This window comes from Chanodichthys erythropterus, chromosome 19, assembly GCF_024489055.1.
Source record: "Chanodichthys erythropterus isolate Z2021 chromosome 19, ASM2448905v1, whole genome shotgun sequence".
NCBI lineage: Eukaryota > Metazoa > Chordata > Actinopteri > Cypriniformes > Xenocyprididae > Chanodichthys > Chanodichthys erythropterus.
Genome location: NC_090239.1, coordinates 627,501 through 652,085, shown reverse-complemented (window position 1 = coordinate 652,085; position 24,585 = coordinate 627,501). Strand labels below are relative to the sequence as shown.

Below are 24,585 nucleotides of genomic sequence, written 5' to 3'. Positions count from 1 at the left end.
GTGTGTGTGTGTGTGTGTGTGAGGTGAAAGCGAGAGTGAGGAAGAGCAGGAGAAGAAGAGCGGAACACAAACACTCGCGCGTTTCCTCCTCCTGTGGCGCGCGCACATACACGCGGAATCCGCGGCGGTCGGTCCGGTTACCGGAACCGGTTCGGTTCGGTTTGGATTTTTCTCCCGATGATGATGAAGTTTCTCGGCGCTGTTTGAAGGTTTGTGAGCTGGACGCAGATCCTGGAGGAAGATGAGCTCATGAACCCGCAGCTGACTGACATCAGCCATTAACGGTGAGAGACTGAGACTGGACGGGTCTGAACGCGATTGATCGAGTCACACTGCTCTGATCTGGATTTACGTGCTTATATATATATATATATATATATATATATACACACACACATATTACACACACATGCACATGCAGATAGATGCATAGAGAGAGGATAATAAAGGAGATTTGAGAAGTTTAATGTTAATTCACATCTGAAATGTAGCTTTTTCATACTATATTACTGTAAAGGATGTTTGATTCATTTTTGCAATTGTCACTAACAAAAAAAAGTGGCAAAAAGTAATACCATAGTTTTCTTTTTGAATAGGCTATGCGTAATGATAATGCCATGTTTTTCCTATATAGGCCTGTATAAAAATGGTGATAATTCAGCACCACAGTATCAGATTATCATGGTATTGCTGGTAATTATCAATTATAACTTCTATTCAGATGTTCAGTATTTGGCTTCTTGTTGAATCACATTGTGAACATTAACAGTGATGATGATGATGATGATAGTGGTTAACCATATACTGTGAATATTTAGAAATTATAATGATATTTGATTATCAGATGTCAGTTTTCAGATGTTTGTGCTTTTTTGTTGAGGAATTTAAGGCTGAACAGGTGTGAACAACATGAACAATTAAAGGAGCGTAAATGAATTTCACACTGAATTAGATTTGAGGTCATTCTGTGTTTCAGCTAAAACTTGTAAGTCGCTTTGGATCAAAGCATCTGCTAAATGAACGAATGTAAAAACATTTTTGATCTCAAGGGTTCTGCTCAAATGCTTAGTTTTCTAGTGAATTCTAGTACAAAAAAACACACACAAGTGAACTTCTTCAAGAAAGTCTAAAAAAGGCTGTTATTGGCTGAAGAGGTTGGAATGGAACGGTCTGATTTGTGAGTGAATCATTCGGAGTGATTCTTTTAAATGAATCAGTTCTAGTGAAGAAAGGACTCGTTTGCAATAATTTTGAATTTGAGTAATCACAAACGAGGAAATGTCATGAAAGTCACATAAATTCATAATAAATGAATGCACATCTCCTGTCAATACTAGTAAAAACTTCTGCATTATAAACTTTAACTTAAACATCATCGCTCAGGAATCGAACGCCATCCAGATTGTGCTGTAGATATTCTGTATTAGTTTGATCAGAATCGTGTCCTCTTTAAAAACAGCTCTGCTGTACAACCGCAATTACAGCTTCAAACATAATCCATCTCTAATTTAACTCCTATTAATGATGGACTCAAGAATCTGCATTCACATAATCTTCCAAGGGTGTCTCAAAGGCAAACGACAAAAGCCTTTTATACCGGCGTAAAGAAAGAGAGTCTCTCTGGCATGTAAAGGAGAAATCTCTGTATGAAAGCAGTGTTAAGTGAAATGGAAATGCTTCATATCTACAGCTGGAGAAGAAGAAGTGTGTTCGATGATTTCATCCTTCAGGCTTTTGTGTGGCTGTCGGTGCGTCTGCTCTTTTATTCAGGACTTTAGATCAGTCTCAAGGTTAAAGCTGTGCTTTTGCAGGACGGGTTCCTGCGTGTGTTGTAATTGAGGACGATCAGCGCAAACAGAGGCCTGATCTGAGATCAGCACTGCAGTGCATTTATTCAGTTAGCAGACGCTTTTATCCAAAGTGAGTTACGAGTGAGAAACATCATGAGCAGTTTGTCACAATATTCAATGGCAAGATTGAAGCATAAACTAGATTAATGCTGAGAAGAAAAGAAAGAACTTAATGTATATAAATAGGAGTTCTAGTAACGATCTTTATGTTTGTTTAGGCCTGTCGTTGTGCTCACGATTAATTGTCAGGTAATTGCAATTAATGATTTAATTATGTTGTGTTCATTAAGATTAAGATTTTTTTATATTACATCTGAGAGCTTTTTGTCCCTCCATAACCAGTCTATGCAATTGCAACTTTGACGTTTCAAAAAGTTCATAATCAAAGATCATAAAACGAATCCATATGAATTAAGCAGTTTAGTCCAAATTTTAATTTTAATTTTTATGATGAACAGCTTTAATTTAGGCTTTTACTCACATATAAACATTGATCAGCTTACATAAACAGAAGCTCAACCGAATCTGCTTGATGCATGAGAACAAACCTCTTCCGGAAACTCGAACATGCTGCGTTTGGAACGACATGAAGATGAGTAATTTTATTTTTGGGTGAACTAACCCTTTAAGTGCTCATATCTTCAGCTGCTTCTTGATAGTTGTGATGGTCTCATCAGTTCTCAGAGAGTAGAAGCTCATTCCACCACAGAGGAACAGAGAGAGCGAAGGGTCTGGAAATGACTTTATGACTGGTTGTGCATGAACAACTGACCAGAATCTGCTCATTCAGTCACTGTAAATGGCAGGAGGGAATATACACTTTATATATAACATACAAAACATACTCTACAGAGCATGTGAACACTTCTAGCTCGTGTGTGTGTTTATGCATTTTAAAAGGTCTCGGAATGCATTTTAGGATTGCATTTCAACCGTTGTTTAAAGGGGAACTAAAGCATGCATTGGCTAGAGTTTCAGTTTCCTGCGTTGCAAAAAATGATGTTCTTCCTCAGTATTTTTGTCTGGTTTTCCAGTACAGACATTCTTAAATCATGAGGGATTTACTGAAGAAGTGAAAGTCTTGTTTTCTGAAAAAATCAAAATTATGCAAGTTTTTGCTTTAAAACTAGAAAAAGTGTCTGTGAATGGGGTCAAAAAAATAATCTTGTTTTCCCAATGAATTTTATTTAAGAATGTTTAGATATACACGATATATCGGCCACCATATCGTATCGGCCGATATACTGTATGTTCATTTTTAATACTATCGTTATCGGCACAATAAAAGAATATGGCCGATATATTAAAGCTGAAAAATAATGGATTATTTCCTTCAGATGCGCACTGTCCACCATGATGTTTTTAATTGCTTGAAATATGATTAAAAAATCACTTCAAAAAGGAAAATACAGTTAAGTACAGTGCAAATCTGTCATATAAGCTACAAAATATTATAATGAGAACATTGTGTGCTTAGGACATGGATTTCAATGGTAAGACTTTTGTTTTTGCTTTTATTTAGAATAATCCGACAATATATCTGTTATCGAATTTTAAATATAAAGAATTATCAATTATAAGTATCGGCCAAAATTTTCATATCAGCGCATACCTAATATTTGTGCTGGAAAACCAGACTTTTTTTTTTTTTTGCAGTGTACTTCTGTCATGACAAAACAACAGTTTAAAGAAAATCTTTCTGAGAAGTAACAGCAAGTATTTTTCTGGCCTAAATGTGTAAGTAGGGTGAATTCAGGGTGATTGGGACACTTTTTGCCATTAGCATGACTAATGTCTACAAAAGTGAATTTGTTAAAGACTGTAAATTTACCAAGACCATTAGAGAAACTACAATGTGCAATATGGCGGAATAAATCCCGTCTTCCCAATTGCTAAGTGGTCATCTTGTCGCTTGTTTTTGAGATTTCAGTATTTCCCCATTCGAGTAGATGTTTGTTTTGCATGAGTGAAATATGGCCATCGAGTGAGCCGGGTTTTCTTGGAAGGTACTTTGCTTTTGTTGCATTCTGAAGACAATTTCATGCATTATTGCATTCCAAAATGTGAGTTCATGTACCAATTTTTGTGTTCATGTACTTGTGTACAGTACGTTTTGAGCTTAAAGGCATAGTACACCTATGCGGTTACCAAAATTCTTCAGAATATCTTTGCATACAGCAAATTTTTATTTTTGGGTGGACTATTCCTTTAAGTATGAAGCTTATGAACAGCATGTTTCTGGCCTTCGTGTGTGTGTGTGTGTGTGTGTGTGTGTTTGGATTCCTCCATCTGAATGTTTCTCTGTTTCGATCTCCCTGCAAAAACTCACAGAACAGCTGAAGTCGGAGGCCTGAAGGATTTGTGTCCGAACAACACTGAATGTGTTCACAGTCTGCGATGATCCTCTCGGGGAATTATCAGGTGTTTACGAGCTCCGTCTCACATATTCTCTCCAGCTTTATAAGCTCTTAATGATAGTTTGTTTGTCGATTCCAGGAGATCTGATTGGCTCGGATCTCAGCTGAGAGTCACACACACACACACACACGGACAGATGGCGACCCTTCACTCCCTGTGCGGGAACATAAGAGCGCCTCGCTGCGACAACGAGGACGTGGCCGCTGAACCGTATCTGTTGAAACGCCTCCGTTAACTCCGGCATATAGTCAGATCAAACCGCAAATGACAGATAAAGTGATTGTTGAGGAGTAGATGAGTTTGTAATGAGTGTTGAGAATTAACGAACAGGACCTGAGAGAGAACAGCTCCACCTGATTCTGCTGTGCGGAGAGGTGTGCTGGAGCTTTACTTTTTAAGTCATCAAACGCACCTGGAACTGGAACAGAAAACATGCTTCTTGAAGAATTTAGGAGTCAGAATAGCATAATCTGGCATCGTAACCGACAAAAATATTGTGTAGAAACAAACCTGATTGAAATCTGCCATGCATCCAAATACACATACTTCTGTGCTATATAGTAGGCGAAGAACAGTACGTGAGTCAAGTAGTTTGATTTCATTCATACTTTTTTCATGTCAACAAAGTACGTTTCAAACCAAATGTAGCTCCTGCTATACAGTTTGTGATTTTGAACACAGCGATTCTCGAAATATCAGACGCTTAGCAGCAAGAGAGGAGCGAGTCATGTGAGAGGACGGCAGGGCAGCTGGACTTTGTGTCCTGTTGGATCGGGAATGTTTTTGGAAACTGAAGACAATGAACCATCTGCACACGGCAGGGAAGCAAAGAGAGACGGAGCATTACTGCTGAGAGTCAGTCCGCCATTGTTATTAAACGCCTGTTAGACGCAGAGAGAGTGGAGGGGTGGACACACACACACACACACACACTGAGATGATCTGCAGCTGTGATGGGGCGGCCAATTTTTTGACTTGTACTCTGATAATACCATTGTTTTTTGTGAATGCACTATAGTAATACTATCATTTGTTGAACATAGTATGATGGTAATATCTATATTATGCAAACTCAAACTTTTATTTTGTATGCGATTAATCGTGATTAATCCTACTTTATATATTCCTTATTATTTATTCATTCGATACACTACAGTTCAAAGGTTTGGAGGCGTTTAGATAACTTTTTTGAAAGAAATGAATACTTTTATTCATCAAGTTTGATTCATTCAATTTTTCAAAAGTGACATTTATAGTTTTTTAATTTGATTCTATTTCAAATAAATGCTGTTCTTTTGAACTTTTCATCAGAAAATCCTGAAAAACAAAATGTATCAGTTTCCACAGCTGTTTTCAACACTGATAATAATCATAAATGTTTCTTGAGCAGCAAATGATTTCTGAAGGATCATGTGACACTGAAGACTGGAGTAATGATGCTGAAAATCACAGGAATAAATTACACTTTACTATATATTCACATAGAAAACAGCTGATTTACATTAGAATAGTATTTCACAATTTTTGCTGTATTTTTGATCAAATAAATTCAGCTTTTGTGAGCAGAAGAGACTTTCAAAAACATTACTGACCCTAAACTTTTGAATGGTGGTGTTTAATTATATTTAATACTGTAAATGGGTCATTGACGAATAAGGTTTTTGATGGTGTAAAAAAACATAATGGATATGTAATTAATAATTTTGAAGTTTTTTGTTATCCATGAGATTGTGGTTTTTATAATCAATTAACACTGCTTTTGTCATTTTTTTTACAAGATCAGTTTAACCAAAATTTCGGTTTTACCGAATGACACTTTTAATTTTACCAAATGACGATATTTTCAATCAATGCTAACAGGCTGATATCTAGCTAGCAAAAGGACAATCAAACATTTTATATTTAGTACAAGTTTACAACATTTTCCATGTTTTATAGCGGTTGATGTTTCGGGACATGCGTATGATCAAGAGAAAACATGAATTTATCAAATAGTTCAGAGAGAGTTAGTTACTTTGCTTCATGACCATGTGGTCCTGTGCAGGTGTCTGAATGATGTCACATCCTGTCACATGATATTGACCACATGACTTGATCCATAATGGTCCCTTTATATCGGTTACTCCGAATGACATCAATGAAATTCATTTTTCCGGACATTCTTTCTCATATCAAAGCAACGACTTCTACACATAATTTTAATATCATTTTGCACTATGTTGATATATGATGTTATAAAATCATGCCAGAATCAAAAAAAAATACACATTTATTACATTTTATGATATTTTAATCACAAATGAAATGGCTGTATTGGAGTCCAGTTAAACCGAATGACCTTTTGACACTTCAAAATCTTTAAAATGCCTTTATATGTTGAAAAATATAATTAAAACCTTTTGGATTCAATGAAAGAGATCTAGTTGTACTTCTTTGGATGTCATATCTTTGCTTTTTATTAATATTAATGCCTTTGGACAAAAAAAAATGACCCGTCACGTCATTGACCCAAATACACTTTTGTGTCCCAGGCTGGAGGATCACAGAAGCGATTTCTTTTGTGTTGAATTACTTTGCATTGGTTCACAACTTCACAACGTGGCAAATTCAGTTCAAATTCACACTTATGAAGCCAATTTTTAATTTCTGAATTTTGCACAACTCTGTTTTCTTTAAGTAGGATTGACATGCGATCATGATCTTTTCGAGAGGTTTTGAAGGGAATGATAGTGACGCGTAAATCCGGCATTCAGGGAAAAGATGCAGCGGCGCTCATGAATATGCAAAGACTCCTTCATTTTGCTCGGCAAAGTTTTCAGGGAAGCATCATCCATCCGGCATCACGGCACCTGACATTTACAAAGGTCTGCAGGAATATGTGTTTGTGATGGCTTTAAATTGCAGTGTGGCAAATGACTCCTGACTGTTTACAGTTTTTTCCAATTGCTAACACACTAAAATGACATGCACAGCACAATTATTTAAACTGACACACAGAGAGCAAAACTTCTTCTCAAGTCTCCAAAAGTCTAAACACCTTTTCTGTTTTACACACATTTTGCATTTCAAAATAGCACTTTTTAAATTCACTAAATACAGTTCTCTGCATAAGACACAACAATCTGACATAAAGTCACATGTTTGCCATTTCAAAACACTGCCATTCAAAATGACACTACATGAGCTAATTGGCCAATTACATGTGCCACCTGGCCAAACACCTCAGTGGTTAATTGTTAACACTTCAATCAGGATGTAAGCACTATGAAAAGACCACAGGTGAGAACCTTTTTTTTTACAACAACAATGGAAGACATTGCAGAGAGAGGAAGAGGAAGAGGAAGAGGGAGGTTGAGAATAAGAGGGGGAGGAAGAGTGAGAGGTAGGGGTAGAGCAGGTAGAGGAGTTCATGGCCAAAGAAGACAAACACTTTCAAATGAAATCAGAGCAACCTTAGTAGATCATGTCATCAACCATGGGTTGACAATGCGTGAGGCTGGACAGAGAGTGCAGCCAAACTTGAGCCGTTTTACTGTCGCCTCTGTCATCCGGACCTTTAGACTGGAGAACAGGTATGTAACCAAAATTTCATGTAGTACACATGTAGTATACCCCATGTCATAGTGTATCAGTTGGGTGACACCTGTTTACTTAGTGTATGACATCAGCCATTCATGAACTGTACAAGTTTCCTGTACAATGTACTCTACTGTGGGGGAAAATATTTAGGCTGCATTGTCCAAGCCCTATATATATTTTTATTTTATTTTTTCTAAAGGACTGAGAGACGACACCATGGTGGAGGAAGGGGCCAAATGTTCACCGGGGTACAGGAAGCTGCCATTGTAAACTTGGTTTTGGAAAATAATGAAATCAGATTACGAGAAATTCAAAGCCACATCATCCAAGACAACACCTTATTCAACAACATTCAACGAGTTAGTCTGTCCACATTGGCTCCCATTCTCAAGCGAAACCAAATCAGAATGAAACAACTTTATAAGGTGCCGTTTGAGAGAAACTCTCAAAGAAACAAAGAGTTCAGACGAGCATATGTGGATGTAAGTACTATATTGACTGCAGTACACTACACACAACATTGTTTCCCAGTGTACTGGATAACACCATATTGAGTGATTTTTGTTCTTTGTTTTCAGGGAGTACTGGAAATGGATGCTCATGCAATCCCACATGAGTTCATCTTTATAGATGAGGCTGGGTTCAACCTAGCAAAGACCAGAAGAAGAGGGAGAAACCTCATTGGCCACAGAGCCATTATAGATGTTCCTGGCCAGCGTGGTGGGAACATCACAATGTGCGCTGCCATCTCCAATATGCATGGTGTCCTCCACCGTCATGCCAAACTTGGACCATACAACACAGCCCATATTCTCACATTTCTGGACAGACTTCACAACATTCTCATACCACCAGAGCGTATGAATGATGCAGACCATCAAAGAAACCGGTACGTTGTAGTATGGGACAACGTGAGCTTTCATCGTGCAGCCCCAGTCCAAAACTGGTTTGCTGACCACCCAACATTTCTCGTGCAATACCTCCCACCATACTCACCATTTCTGAACCCCATAGAAGAATTCTTTTCGGCATGGCGGTGGAAGGTATACGACCGGCAGCCCTTTGTGCGCATGCCTCTTGTGCAGGCCATGGAAGAGGCATGTGATGAGATTGGGTGCAATTCAGGGATGGATAAGGCACTCAAGGCGCTTCTTCCCTCGATGTCTGGCAAGGGAAGATATTGCCTGTGATGTTGACGAGGCGTTGTGGCCAGACCCGGCTGTGCGGCAAGATGCTGCCTAATTATTTTTCTTGCCTTTTTTTTTTGTTTGTTTTTTTTTACTGTAATATATTTTTTTTTTCAGAAATTTTCTTTTTCAGTTTACTTTTTTTGTAAGAATATTTTTGTTCAGTCCCATGTAAATATATCTGCTGTGCTTATGTTGTACTGACTTGTTTACTGTAGTGAAGGAAAAAAAATAAAAATGTTGCAACAGCATGTGTGTGTATCTGCAAATATTTCTGTGCATGTGAACAATCTGATACATATTTTAGTATTATGGCAAAGCATACTAAAGATGGGGGTGCTTTTCATTATGCCCAACAGTGTGTAGGTGGTTAGGCAAAAATCTGGTAATATGAATGAAGTGTGTGCCATTTCATGCAAAAGTTTGATTTTGATAATGCTCTGTGTAGTTTCGGTTGCAGTGCTTCATTTTGCAGGATATATGAGGTATTTTGCAGTTTGGGTGTGTGGTTTTGTGAATTGTGTTAAGTGTTTTGATAAAACCAGACTAGTTTGAAAAATTGTGTGTTAGCAATTGGAAAAAACTGTAAATGTCACTTTGCCTGTGCGAATGCGTCTCCTGTCGCATAAAAGCGCCTCATTCTCTTCCTCTTCCGGAGCCTCGTCGTCTTTGGGCCGAAAGTCTGAAGATGTCTGAATGCACAAACGCTGCTTTTGTTGCTTTTGTTAAGTGTGTGACGATCCGAGCAGCTCCCCGATTCATCCAGAATTTATGACCATTCCTGATCATGTAGATTATTCCAGAAACTGCCATGAATGCTGTATTTATTATACAACAGTGCCAGATACACACACTCACACACTCACAAAGAGTCTTAAAATAGCACTGACCGCTGTATATTTATGTGCGTGGGGAAAGAGCTGTGATTGTAGTCTTGAGTGAATCTTTTATGTAATAATTTTCCATAAAGCCTGTGATTTCTCTAAGAACTGAGCTGAGCTTCACGCTGACCTCTGTGAAATGATGTCGGCCTAAATTGCACATTATTTTTGCGTGTCTCTCTGGAGGAAGTGCTTTAACTATCCGAACGCTGAAGGAATAGAGATGCTCATGAATAATGAATCGTTGGCAGAGTTTGTCCTGCAGTGGTTTGGATTGAATCTTTATGCTGTAATAGTGTCAGACGTGTTCTGGATAATGATTTATAGTCTCTCTGGGTAAATATTAACTGGTTAGGCTCCGTGTTTGGTTGTGTCACTAATACAGTAATGGTTTGACTCACAGTGTGTTTACTCGGTGTCAGGTGTTTGTTCAGGTTTACTCTCGGTGATGGTTAATCTGTAACTTTAATGTGTAACTATAACTTGACTTGTCATCAGGACATTCACATCAACATGAGCCTTTTTACTTTCTCAGTTTGCTTTAATGATTCAAATGCTTGTTATTCAAACACAGAAATGTTTGTCTTTGTTAAAAATGTTTCATCAAACATCTGAAACGACTTTTCAACATCCTACACTCTAAAAATGTTGGGTTAAAAACAACCCAGGTTGGGTTGAAAATGGACAAACTCAGCAATTGGGTTGTTTTGACTCAGTGAATGGGTTGTTTTGACCCAGCAATTGGGTTGTTTTGACCCAGCAGTTAGGTTGTTTTTAACTCGGCAAATGGGTTGTTTTAACCCAGCAATTGGGTTGTTTTGACCCAGCAGATGGGTTGTTTTAACTCAGCGAATGGGTTGTTTTGACCCAGCAGTTAGGTTGTTTTTAACTCAGCGAATGGGTTGTTTTGACCCAGCAATTGGGTTGTTTTGACCCAGCAGATGGGTTGTTTTTAACTGAGCGAATGGGTTGTTTTGACCCAGCAGTTAGGTTGTTTTTATCTCAGCGAATGGGTTGTTTTGACCCAGTAATTGGGTTGTTTTGACTCAGCGAATGGGTTGTTTTGACCTAGCAATTGGGTTGTTTTGACCCAGCGAATGGGTTGTTTTGACCAAGCAATTGGGTTGTTTTAACCCAGCAGATGGGTTGTTTTAACTCAGCGAATGGGTTGTTTAGACCCAGCAATTAGGTTGTTTTGACCCAGCAGATGGGTTGTTTTAACTCAGCGAATGGGTTGTTTTAACTCAGCGAATGGGTTGTTTTGACCCAGCAATTGGGTTGTTTTAACCAAGCAGATGGGTTGTTTTAATTAGCAGATGGGTTGTTTTAACCCAGCAGATGGGTTGTTTTAACTCAGCGAATTTAACTACTTGTTTTGACCCAGTGATTGGGTTAAATGTTTCCCTAACCTGCTGGGTAGTTTTATTTAACTCAACTATTATTTAAAAGTTACTGTATTTCTCACTTAAAATGAACCCAAAATATGTTGGAAATAAACGTTTATTAATATTAATAATGATAATTTATTAAACATAAATGTATTGAATAATAATTAAAGGAAAAACATTTAATAAATTGCTTTTTAATAAATGTTTTGGGTTCATTTTGATCCAGACATATAGTAATTTTTAAACAATAATTGAGTTAAATAAGCTTTTAACCCAACGCTGTGTTAAAACAACCCAATTGCTGTGTTTGTCTATACTTAACCCAACTTGGGTTGATTTTTAACCCAGCATTTTTTGGAGTGTACCTTTTTTCATTGAATATCACTTGGAAATGCATCTTTTTAAAGAAGTAAAATCGGATGATTTTAATAAACATACGCTCTAAAAAATGCTGGGTTAAAAATTTGGGTTAAAAATGGAGAAACCCAGTGACTGGGTTGTTTTGACCCAGCGGATGGGTTAAATGTTTGACCCGACCTGCTGGGTAGTTTTAACTCAACTATTGTTTAATTTCCAACATACTTTGGGTTCATTTTAATCAAGCAATACAGTTATTTCTAAACAATAGTTGAGTTAAATAAAACTACCCAGCAGGTTGGGCAAACATTTAACCCAACCACTGGGTTAAAACAACTCAATCACTGTTTTTAACCCAGCATTTTTCAGAGTGTAATTTACATGCACTGCAAAACGTGACGTTCTTCCTCAGTGTTTTCGTCTCGTTTTCCAGTATAAACATCGAAACATTCTTAAATCAAGACACATTTGTTAGAGATACAAAATGACAGAAGATAAAAAGTCGTGTTTTCTGAGAAATTGTTCAAAATATAGTGAGTTTGTGCTAAAAACAAGAACAGATCATCTGCTAGTGGAGTCAGAAACAACAACTTAACTGGTAACACTTTACAATAAGGTCTCATTTGTTAGCATTAGTTAATATATGAACTAACATGAAATAAATAATACATTTGTTACCGTATTTATTCACCTTTGTGAATGTTAGTTAATAAAAATACAGTTTATGGTAACTCACAGTGCATTAACTAATGTTAACAAATACAAATTGCATTTGTTGTGCTGCCGGTATTGAGATTCGATTAGTCCACAACTGCTAAGATGCTGCAGAAACATTGTTCATTGTTCAAAGTGGTTTATTATGAAACCTTATTGTAAAGTGATACCGATTTTTCTTGTTCTCACTCAAATTTTGATCAGATTTTCTGAAAACAAGACTTTTTATGCATCTCTAGTAAATGTGTCCTGATTTTAGAATGTTGAGATCCAGTATTTGTACTGGAAAACGAGACAAAAACACTGACAGATTTATGTGATGAGACACGTTTTGTAAATATCACAGAGACTCAAGACTCTCTGTGTCTGTTTCTGCGCAGTTCAGGACCTTCTGTGATTGTAGTTTGTGTCAGACATGTGTAATGGGATATTAAATTACCCAGCGTCCTCCTCTCCACCTGGACCCAGGCCATCTGTTCCTGTGTTCTTCCGATGCATCAGGTGATGAATGTACATGTAAACCCTCCGCCTCCATCATCACGTCTGCTCCGCTTATAGTGCACAAACCCTGAGTCTGTTTCCCTGGAGCTTTGATTAGTTTCAGATGATTTTTGGATGCGTTTGTTCCTCAGACTGTGATTGTGTTGTCAAGTGGACGTGTTGAAGATCCTCGGGGCGGCTGAGAGGGAAAGAAATGACAAGATGCTTTGGTAAAAATAACCTCAACTCAAAGACAATCATGGGGTTTAGACCCTGAAGTAGAATTGTGTTTGTGCAGCGCTATTAATCAAAATCCTGATATAGCTCAAGTTATCAAATGGCAAAGGCTGTGTTTTAATAAATAAATCTTTGGGTGTGAGCAAAAACACGCCGTTTTCGTGTGTGTCCCTTTAAATGCAAATGAGCTGCTGCTCCCGCCCCCTTTCCAGAAGAGGGCGGAGCTTGAACAGCTCAACAACAACAAAGCTGGAGAATCTCACGCAGACAAAATGAGGAAAGTGTTCAGCCTTACATTGTTCAAACCGGAGTCGACACTGATGGAGAGACTCAGGAAGAAGTTACAACTTTTAGACGTTTCTGAATGGTTAGTGGATAAATTGATGTAGTTGCTGTGGAGTTGATTCAACTCATCCACTAGCATGTGCCGTCATGTTCATCTTTTGTGTTGAATTGACCCTCGTTTGTGAAGCAGTCCGGCGTAAAATGACGAATGAAATACTACTACAACTCTTCCTCTTCTCTAAAGCAGCCCAACATGGCCCCGCCCCCTTTGTTGAGTGTTCTCGGTGGCAGAGTTTATGCAAATTTTAGGGTTAGTGATGTCACAAACCCAGGAAGAAGCTCATTGTAGTCCTTAAAGTGATTTCTGTAAAAGAAAATCTCTCCTTTGCATTGAACTTTGAGCGTCGTAACTCTGCAGATGTTGTTTATGATCAAACGGCAACATTACACACTAACTAAAGTTACAAAAGTCACATCATAATCAGTTGTACTGTAAACTATTATTTTTTTGTTATTATTATTATTAGCAGAATTTATAGTAGTATATTTAAAAAACATTTTTGTAACAATTTTACTGTGATAATGAACTATTGCAATAGTAGTATTTCTTGTTTAATATTTTTATTTAGTAATAATAATAATAATAATAATACTATATTAATCATTATTTTATATTCATATTAATATACATCCCCCAAAAATGAGCACAGATGAACAAGCACAGCTTTGTTTTGTATTGCATTTTAAATCACAAATTTGTGTACATTGTTTTGGGTGAAAGCCTGTATTTTCCAGAGCTCCGGTTCTGCAGTATTCTGTGATTATTCCAAGATGGAAAATATTCTAATGAAATGGTGTAGGAAAACACCAAAGATCTGGCTGTGTTATCAGAGGACTGTTTCTCATTTCAGAAACTATGAGTGAAGATGGAAAAACTCTGAGAGTTTGTGAAGGTTTATAGAGCGAGTTAGTGATGGATCAGAGCCTCTATGTGAGATCTCAGCAGAACGTGTGGCGTTGCTGCTTGATTTAATGAAGTAGTGTGATGTAAATGTGCCAGTCTCTCCTGCTTCTACATGGTTTTCATGAACATCATCTCCTGTTGATCAACACAACTTGGTGATTTATCATCTGGTGGTGTTACTCGTCTCACTACTACATGTGTGAAATACACTGATGATCTACTACATTTGCTGAAATGTGCATTATAATAATATTTACATACATTAAAAAATGAAAATATAATTTGAACATGAATTTATAGCTTAGATAGCCCAGCGAGGTCAAAATAAAAGTCCCACTTCCAACATTTATCGGCCAAACAGAAAAACATGTAGATCAGATGACCACTAGAGTGCAGTATTCAGTGTATATTTTGCAATAGTACTGGGACAGTACATCAATGCATCGCGAATTGAGAAATTATTCTGGATCGATTCTGATATTTTACGTATGTATCGCGATTCTCTCTCGAAGCGATTCTGAGCTTAGTTTTCAACAGCAGGTGGCACTGTGTGCTCCTTCCAATTCCATCCACACACCACTTCAACCTTCTATAAAATAATAGAGTAATCATTCATAAAGTTCAAAAAGGTGTGTGCAGTGTGCTGTTTACATTAATGTCGTGTCATAAAAGCATTCTGAAGTGCAAATAAATTCTCAGACTCGGCTGAATGCACGAGCGCTCTTCTTCGTGAGCATTTGAGCATGCGGTTAAAAAATAGACTAGAGCGCCATCTGCTGTTAAACTAAACCAGATTTGCGATGCATTTGAAAAATATCAGAAACGATCCATGAATTGCGATGCATGAATATGCTGTCCCAGCCCTACTGAACAGATGTGTGTTCATCTGCATGGAAACCTTCACTCTGGTTTATTGGGAAAATCTCTGGATTTCCTCCAGGTCTCTCCTAACGGATCTCATTATATAAGCGTGTAAAAGTTTACTGGTCTCTTTACGAGCCGCCGTTCGCAAACTGAGCGCTGTCGATCCTTTCTGTGAACAAGCCATCCGCACATGAGCGCTGGCCTCCATCAGGCCTTCCATTGAGTTCCAAACCGTTGCTTCCAAGTTTCAGGATCTTAAGACACAGAGCAGAATTACTGAAAACTATCGGCCAGTTTGAGAAAAGAAGAGGTTGTTTGAATCGATGAGGTTTGTGTTACTGATGTTTACGGGTGAAAGTCCAAGGGTTGTGTTTCTGGAGCGTCAGGTGTCTCGTTTCTTTGATCAAGTGTCTCATCTGAACCTCGCTGCCTGTATTTTGTTCTCCACAACCTCTGTTCAACCCCAGATACTGGCAGAAACCGCCGCTGAGCCACAAAGACGCCCTGTGTGTGTCTGACCCGCACGATTACAGCCGTCTGTCCTTCCCACAACACTGAATGTATGTGTCCACTGATGCTCAAGAACCTAAAACACAATCAATGCAATAGAAAGTTATTTTTTTAGGGGTTCAAGCGCTGAAACTCTATTGTAATTGTTAAATTTTCCAAGGATCAGCATTCTCCCCTAAAAGTGATCAGACCAAAGTGTAAGTCGTAAAGACTTGAAACTTTGAGGGATGGTAGTACTCACACCGTCTACAACGTCACCAAGGCTCGCCCCGATCAGCCTGACGGGGGCGCTACAGCGGTCAAAAGTATGAAATCGCTCATAACTCCTAAACCTTTAGACTGAAGTGTCTTATATCGTCAGATTTTTTTGAAAAACATACTTTGGCGAACTAGTCCTAGGATTTTGACCTGATCGAAATCAATCCAGTTCAGCAAGATTCTCTAGAATCTGATTGTCAATAGTTATCAAAAAAAAGTTGAAATTTCGATTCACGGTCTCTAAGGGACGCCAAAATGTTTGAAGTGGGCGGAGCTAAAATGCCTATAACTCGTGAACGGAATGAGATATTTTCACCACATTTGGTACACCTGTGTAAGAGCTCATTCTGTGGTCGTGTGAAAAAGGATGCAGTGACTGGCCACTTGGTGGCGCTATAACAGGGAAAAAACATGAAAAAGGCTATAACTACTTCACTGTTAGTCCAAATGACTTGAAAATTGGCATGCAGGGTCTTCGTCCAAGGTGCTATGATTGTCTATGAGGACATTGATGTATCTCAAAAAACATGTCTGTTTGAATTTTGAATCTGTCATAACAATGAATTTTGAGCAGCTACCAGACAAGGTTAACATTGGCCGACGGAATGAAACTCGCTTGGGCCTGTTTGACTCACAGCCCTAGAGGCCTGTGGGAAATTCGAAAGAAATCGGTCACCGGAAGGCGCCTTCGCGTTTTTCACGTGCATAAAGGGTCATGTATCGTGCGGTTTTTCGCACAAGGCCACAACATTCATGTCACATGGTAGAACTCCTCATCCTGAGCAACTTTGTTTCTATGACCGCCACTGTCCATCGAATCATTCGTTAAATATTGGAGATTATTTCAAAAATCAACTTTGTTGAACTAGTCCCAGGTTTTTGGCTCAACCTCTAACTGTTAAAAAGCTTTATAAAACACATTTTCTATGTTAAATTGCCTGTAAATGGTCTTTTAGATCTATGATCTAAGTCTTCAGTGTCACATGATCCTTCAGAAATCATTCTAATATGCTGATTTGCTGCTCAAGAAACATTTCTGATTATTATCAGTTGAAAACATTTGTTTTTTTTCAAGATTCTTTGATTAATAGAAAGTTCAAAAGAACAGCATTTATTTAAAATATATAATATAAATCGCTCTATCTCAACTTGATCATTTGCATGTTTATGGTTTGTAAAATATGCATGTTGTAATGTCTCCATTGCAGATATACTGCATTCTGATGTTTTTCAGTGATAAATCTCAGATGCCACTAGTTGCATGCGACAGATCGGCCAATCAGGTGTCAGAAGTTGTGTGTGGAGTGGCTGTGATTGGAGGGTTCTGCCCGTCACCATAAATAGACGCACTCAGAGTCTCTCAGAGCTTCTTCACAGTTAATTGTGGTCTGCCGAAGCACGTCCCGTGTGCTGATATTGTCTTTGCTCTGTAATCTACTGCCGGGAAATTGATTTGTTTGTTGCACGATGAAGTCGGCTTATGAAAAATGGATAAATGTCAGCCTCCTGTAACCATAAAGACAAATAAATGAGCGTCTGGAGACATCTGTGGTGCGTCTGTCAGAGCGAATGAAGCGTCCTCACACAAACGGCCACGTCTGGAAATGTTGTTTCTGTGCTCGGGTTCGGCGTGTGCAGTAATTGCGAGCGCGGTGTCTTTCTCTGCTCTGCATATCAGCTTGGCCGTCTGTCAGTGTAGCTTTCTGTAATTAACCTGCTCTGACCCGATCAAGAGTCTCATTAACCTGCGCTGACGAACCCACAGAACCAGCTCACTCAGATGAAGGACGGCTTCATGATGTGTTGTCGTTCTCACCTGTGAAGCTGACAGGGTTTGTCCATCCGTCATGTGTCGGTTTATTTGACAGGAAGTGCCTCTATTGACTGTGACTTCCTGTGATGCTGAGCTGTTGAAGTAGATGGAAGAGCACTATAAATCTGTTTGATTTTTTTTTTTTTTTTTTTTTTTTGCCAAATTCCATTTTTTCCCCCTTTTAATTTTTCTGGATTCTATTTTAATTGTTATATTAAATTTTGGTCATCAAAAATCATGTCTAATTAATTGAAATTATGAAATTATTTGACAACAATGTATTAAGTTTAACAAAAAATATTTTTAATAATAATACAAATATTATATTTATTGTTATTTTTTATTTAAAATAAAAATACATAAAAAAAATATATATTTTATTTTTATCCTTTGTTTTTAGTTTTAATCCTTTGTTTTATCCTTTCAGAAATTCTGTGTTATCAGTTATAATTTTTCTGGACTTAAGATTTAATACAAATTTTTTGGCAAAGTTTTACTGTTAAAATTAAAACATGGAAGAAATATTGTAATATTCCTTAAAAATATTGTAATATTCCTTAAAAAATAAATATATATAAAATGCATTATAAAAATATTTTTAATGCATTAATTATTCACCTTTTAATGCATCGTATGATCTCATGAACAATTGTAATTACAGTTATCATACATTATAATATTTATCATACCTTTAGAAAGTTTAATGCATTAATGTAATCAGATGTAACAAGGAATCTGCAAATATTATAATGCATTTAAATTGATTGGTCAGTCGCTCCGTTGACCCGCTGAACCGCTCGATGGACTGAAGTGTTCAATGCATCATTTGTCATTGCTTTAAGACGTTCCACATCTTCCCTTTACACGGCACTTGAACATTGGAATGATTTCAGGTCATCTTGGCGTTTTTCATCTCTCGTGGTTCGGTCAGCTGAGAGCGTTTATGAACGCGAGACTCTCGAGTGTGTGATTGAGGGACTCACTGACGGGACGTCCATCATGATCGTGGTGTTAATTTGATCACTGGAGTTGAAGGAGTATTTCACAGTGACGGCGTGTTGAGAGTGACTGATGCGGGTGTTTTTTCTGCTAATTGAATTTCTAATTGAAATAGACACAGCTGCTCAGTTCTTATGAGCTTTGAACATCATTTATTATACAGCATCTCCTCTTCAGATCATCGGATCATAGCAATAACAAATGTGGTTTCCACTGTTAAACACCGAGAGCATCATGAAAAAATCATGGGAAAACTAGTGTTAAAAAAAAAAAAATATTAATTAAAAAAATTAACTAACTAAATTGGATTAACATAAAAATCATAAAAATAACTACAATTTGATTTAAATAATTAATAAATATATACATATATAAAATAAATAAATAAACTTGATTAAAAATAATAAAATGTGATTTAAATAAATAAATAAATAAATAAATAAATAAATGTATATAATTATTTAAAGTAATAAAACATACAATTTACTTTAACAAAAAATTAAAGTAAATATATAGAAAATATATAAATAAAATAAATATAGGCCTATAATAAAATAAGATGATTAGACTTAAATTTAATAAATTAAAGATCATACAAATAAAATGATTTAAATAAATAATAAATATATGCATATATAAAATTGTAAATGTATACATATATAAAATAATGTAATGTAATAAAATAATAAAATGTTTTAACTGTTTAAATAAATAATAAATACATATACATTTGATTTAAAAAAAATACATAAAATGCGATTTAAAAAAAAGTATAATTGTATATATTTATAGTTTTCCCCTTTAGATCATTATATATCAATAACAAAAAATATAAATAAAAATATAGGCCTATAATACAATAAAATTAATAAACTAAGTTTGATTAAAATAAAAAATATATATAAATAAATAAGATTTGATTTGAATAAATACATAAATATATAGATTTAAACTAAATAAATAAACTATTTTAATAAATGTAACATTTAAAGATTTTAATAAAATGAAATTATTATTATTAATATATAAATGTTTATAAAATATCTAATAATATATACAATTATTATAATTAATAAATGTTTTATTAAAATAAAAAAATATATAAAAATAAAGTGAATTGAATAAATTGATCTAAATAAATAAATAATCCAACAGTACAGTACTGTAGTGAGTAAAAAAAGTAATTTCCAAATAATATTTCACACACATTTATAATATTAATTAATTAATTAATTAATTAATTAATTAGATCTTTATACATGAAAATATATATCTGCCTTTTAAAGTGTATAATGGGAGTCCCTCATTAAAGATGGCACATGGTGTCTGTGAAACAGTATAATGCAGTGATGTTAAACATGCACAGCGGGTTGATTTCTTAGAGAAAGTGGTTCTGGTCAGTCCGTCAGCCTTTGAAGGTGTTTCTACACTTGATTACAGAGATGATGATGATGATGATGATGATGATGATGATGATGTGTGTCCCGTTCAAAGAGCCGCTGAGCTTTGATCTTCGCCCTCACAGAGGATGTGAGGACACACACAGACAGGTGCCATAGCAACCAGGAGGCTGTCGCCGCGGCAACGGGAGGCTGTTTAAAACTTAGTTGATGTTGAATGTTTCCGGTGTCGTCTTATTGTGAGTGTGTGTCTAAGATGCATTGATTTATTTTTAATTTATATATTTTTAATGGATTTATTACGAATGCTTCTCTGAGAGCTTCGATACGCCGCATGTGATTTCAGTGATGAATAACATGGAAATGAACGAGTAAATCCAGCTGCGCTCGAACGAGTCTCAGTACTCGTTTGGGGTTAATGAACACAGAGACGAAAGAAACCGATAGTGTCGTGTTTCTTCATGACAGTCATGAGCCTCTATTTGTGCGTGTATATATGTGTGTGTGATGTGTGTGTGTGTGTATATGTACAGTATATTTGTGTGTGTGATGTGTGTGTGTGTGTGTATATGTACAGTATATTTGTGTGTGTGATGTGTGTGTGTGTGTGTGTATATGTACAGTATATTTGTGTGTGTGATGTGTGTGTGTGTGTGTGTGTATATGTACAGTATATTTGTGTGTGTGATGTGTGTGTGTGTGTGTGTGTATATTTACAGTATATTTGTGTGTGTGATGTGTGTGTGTGTGTATATGTACAGTATATTTGTGTGTGTGATGTGTGTGTGTGTGTATATGTACAGTATATTTGTGTGTGTGATGTGTGTGTGTGTGTATATGTACAGTATATTTGTGTGTGTGATGTGTGTGTGTGTGTATATGTACAGTATATTTGTGTGTGTGATGTGTGTGTGTGTGTATATGTACAGTATATTTGTGTGTGTGATGTGTATGCGTGTGTATATGTACAGTATTTGTGTGTGTGTGTGTGTAACTGGCTCAAAATCTCTCCATGAAGCACATTAAACATTTTGTGTTTATCTACAGAATAAAAACAGGTCATTCGAACTGTGTTTTCTGTGTTAAACTCTTGTGTGTGTGTGTGTGTGTGTGTGTGTTCAGTACTGAATCATGAATCTGTGACTCTGGTCTCTGCATTGGAAGCTCTGCTCTGTTTCTTCTCTATTATTAGTGTGTGTGTGTGTGTGTGTGTGTGCATTAACTGAGCTCAGCAGTTTCCCTCTGCAGTCTCATTACATTTACAGGCCGGAGAGACCGCGGGTAACAAAAAAATTAATTGGAGGCGTTGCGATAGTTGGGCGGGGTGGATAAATCAGCTCGCGGGACGACGGCTTTATGTGCCGCAGAAGGGAAGGAGGGGGTTCGCTTTAATAGGACAAGATAAAAATGTTGGGACACTTGATTTTCCTCCGACTGCCGTTATTCAGCCGCGTGTGATGTGTGGAGTTCGCTCAGCTCTCGGATCTATATATTTCACGTCTGCGGTGCCGTGCGGAATCGTTCGTTTTCCGCTCCGTCCCTCCTCCTCTCTGCACGGGTTTTCAATCTCCCGGCTTGTAAATTTGGCTAAAAGAAGCTGCGCGGGGAGATATTTCAGCTGCGACGGCCCTATAAAAACGTCCCGCATGCTTCACTCGAGCGTAATAAAGCGTGTTCTCTCAGGATGGAGTGTAAGAGTCACTGTGTCTGATGGGACAAAGGATGACCCTTGACCTCTCAGAGGTCACGACCCAGTTCAAGGAGATGCTGCTCGTTAGGGTTGGCAGTGAAAGAAGGAATCTGTGTGTGTGAAATCACCGTTATTGATGTGACACTTTATGCAGCACAGATTTTAATAGAGTAATAAACAGGAAAAACACTTTGATGCTGCAATATTCTTCAAACAGGAAACAAGTTCAATTGTAATTATAACCACAATTTTGACTATAAAATATTTCTTTCTGACACACACACACACACATCCTGGGAATGCCATGACTCAGTCCGGAGAATAAACCCCGCTCCGTGACGGGAGTTCAGTGTGTGAGAGGCGTGTTGACCCCATGACCTCTGGGAGTTGAATCGGAGGCCACTGTTGAAAACCACAAAAAGACGCGTCACGTTATGAGCTTATGTGTGTGTGTGTGTGTGTGTGTGTGTTCAGTAACGACAACAGTGAAATCACCTTATAGATGACTCCAGACAACATGAAATTTTGTAACAAAATAATTGTTTTTTAAAACAAATGTAATTTTACTCTGTTTATTAATGTTTTTACTTCATATTTGTGCAGCTTTTGGAGGATTTATCATATTTTTTAAATTTATATAAATAAATAAATAAATAAATATTTTTAAAATAGGCTTTTATATAAAAACAGCTTTTTATGTCAAATTCACTTTATAAAAGACCCAAATTTGTAACTTCATGGGGATCACATGGATAATTTGACATGGTTTAGTTTGAGATTTTTGCCCATCTTTTGGAAAATGCAGTTTTAAAAGTAAAAAATGATCACTTTATCCAGCAGATGCTGCAGAGCTCCACTATTTGCTGTTTGACTGACTGAAAGACTCTTTACACAAGTATTTTCAGCTGATTCAGATCTAAATATTATCAAATCACAATTATGACAATAAAAGCTACTTTTTGTCAAAGTTTAGCATTTTTTTTTGTAATGAAAAAATATAAGTTTTGTCCATTTTCTAAGCGGGTCTCATCATAATGTAACAATATTGAAAAACTTTTCTTTTTTTTTCATTACAAAAAAAATACTAAACTTTGACAAAAAGTAATTTTAATTGTCATAATTGTGATTTGATAATATTTAGATCTGAATCAGCTGAAATTACTTGTGTAAAGATGTCTTTCAGTCAGTCAAACAGCAAATAGTGGAGCTCTGCAGCATCTGCTGGATAAAGTGATCATTTTTTACTTTTAAAACTGCATTTTTCAAAAGATGGGCAAAAATCTCACACTAAACCATGTCAAATTATCCATGTGATCCCCATGAATGAAAGTTACAGATGTGGGTCTTTTATAAAGTGAATTTTACATAAAAAGATGTTTTTGTATAAAAACCTATTTTAAAAATATTTTTTAATGTATTTATATAAATTTAAAAGATATGATAAATCCTCAAAAAACTAAAAACTAAAAAGTAAAAACATTAATAAACAGAGTAAAATAAATAATAAAAAAAAATTGTTATAAAATGAAATTTTGTTGACTGAGTGAAGACCGCACAGACAAGCTTCAATAGCTTCATGTTGTGCAGCACTGAGAATATTCAAATGAAGGAACTGTCATTCTTTCCAGCACAGACACGCCTCCTTTTATGTAAATGAGGCTCATTATATATTGCAGCTCATTCACAAATCTCAGCTGTATTTGCCTGTAGTGATTAACATGCACTTTCTGTAAGTAAATATCATTTAATGTGAAAGAGTGTAGATGTAAGTGATCAAATTATGCTCCTTTCATCATGTTTTTCTGAATTATGCGCTGAATTAACAGCATTATCAGCGGCACAGTTCGTTTCCAGTGTGATTCTGAAAACATTGATCTGACACGCTTCATCTTTATGATCTGAACCCCAGTGATGATGATGATGATGATCTTCCTCAGTGATTCTGAACAGTTAATCAGGTTATCAAGGTCTGTGTTTCTCAGTTAATAACTCGGCGCTGCTGTTTCAGGATCAGTGATGAATGACTGTTTCTCTCTCTTTTGTAGGAGATCAGCACTTTTATTCTGCGTGTAATGCAGTGGGACACACACACACACACACACACACACACACACACACACACACACACACATTCGCTTGCCTCACAGCAGCTCTTCACCTTGTTTTCTTCATCATTCTGTTTTTGCAGCCTGTGTTTAATTCTACAGTCTTTTACAGCATTTACCAAGATATATAATATAATATAATATAATATAATATAATATAATATAATATAATATAATATAATATAAATGTGCAAACACTGTGTCTGAACATCAGATGTTGAGTATTTGACGGTGAAGTCACATCTTTCTTCCTCCATTTCCTCATTTTCTGCGTGTGAAATGAGACTCTGGAGGTCTGAAGAGGATTTCAGTCTGCAGGTGGTTTGACCTTTTAAATTATTCACACACATCAACTATTCTTCTGACACACGGTCTCTCCAAATGAATGTGTGTTTGCTCCTGAACATCCTCGTGTTCCTCACGTGTCCTGAAGCGAAACGGCAGAGAGTCAGATCTGCTGTGATCACCCAGAAGCTGTGGTTCTGAACGTCTGAGTTTAGTTTGACCTGAGATCTGCTCTTCTGCTGTAGAGTCATGTGAGTCTCACTGTCCTCTGCTGGTCAGTGTGTGTCATTACACTCTGGACAGTTTGCGCTCTCAGAAGAT

General features: G+C 36.7%; 1 protein-coding gene across 3 annotated transcripts in view; it reads left to right on the top strand.

Annotated features, from left to right (window-relative positions):
- The window catches only part of ctbp2l (C-terminal binding protein 2, like), a 49,661-nt gene continuing 25,076 nt past the window's right edge, over positions 1 to 24,585 (top strand). For 2 of the 3 annotated variants that reach the window (XM_067369936.1, XM_067369939.1), the window contains exon 1: positions 1 to 284. The gene's annotated coding sequence lies outside the window, so the exon portion shown is untranslated. Of the gene's footprint in view, positions 285 to 4,181; positions 4,272 to 24,585 lie in introns of all 3 variants that reach the window. The other variant, XM_067369937.1, reaches the window with a different exon arrangement.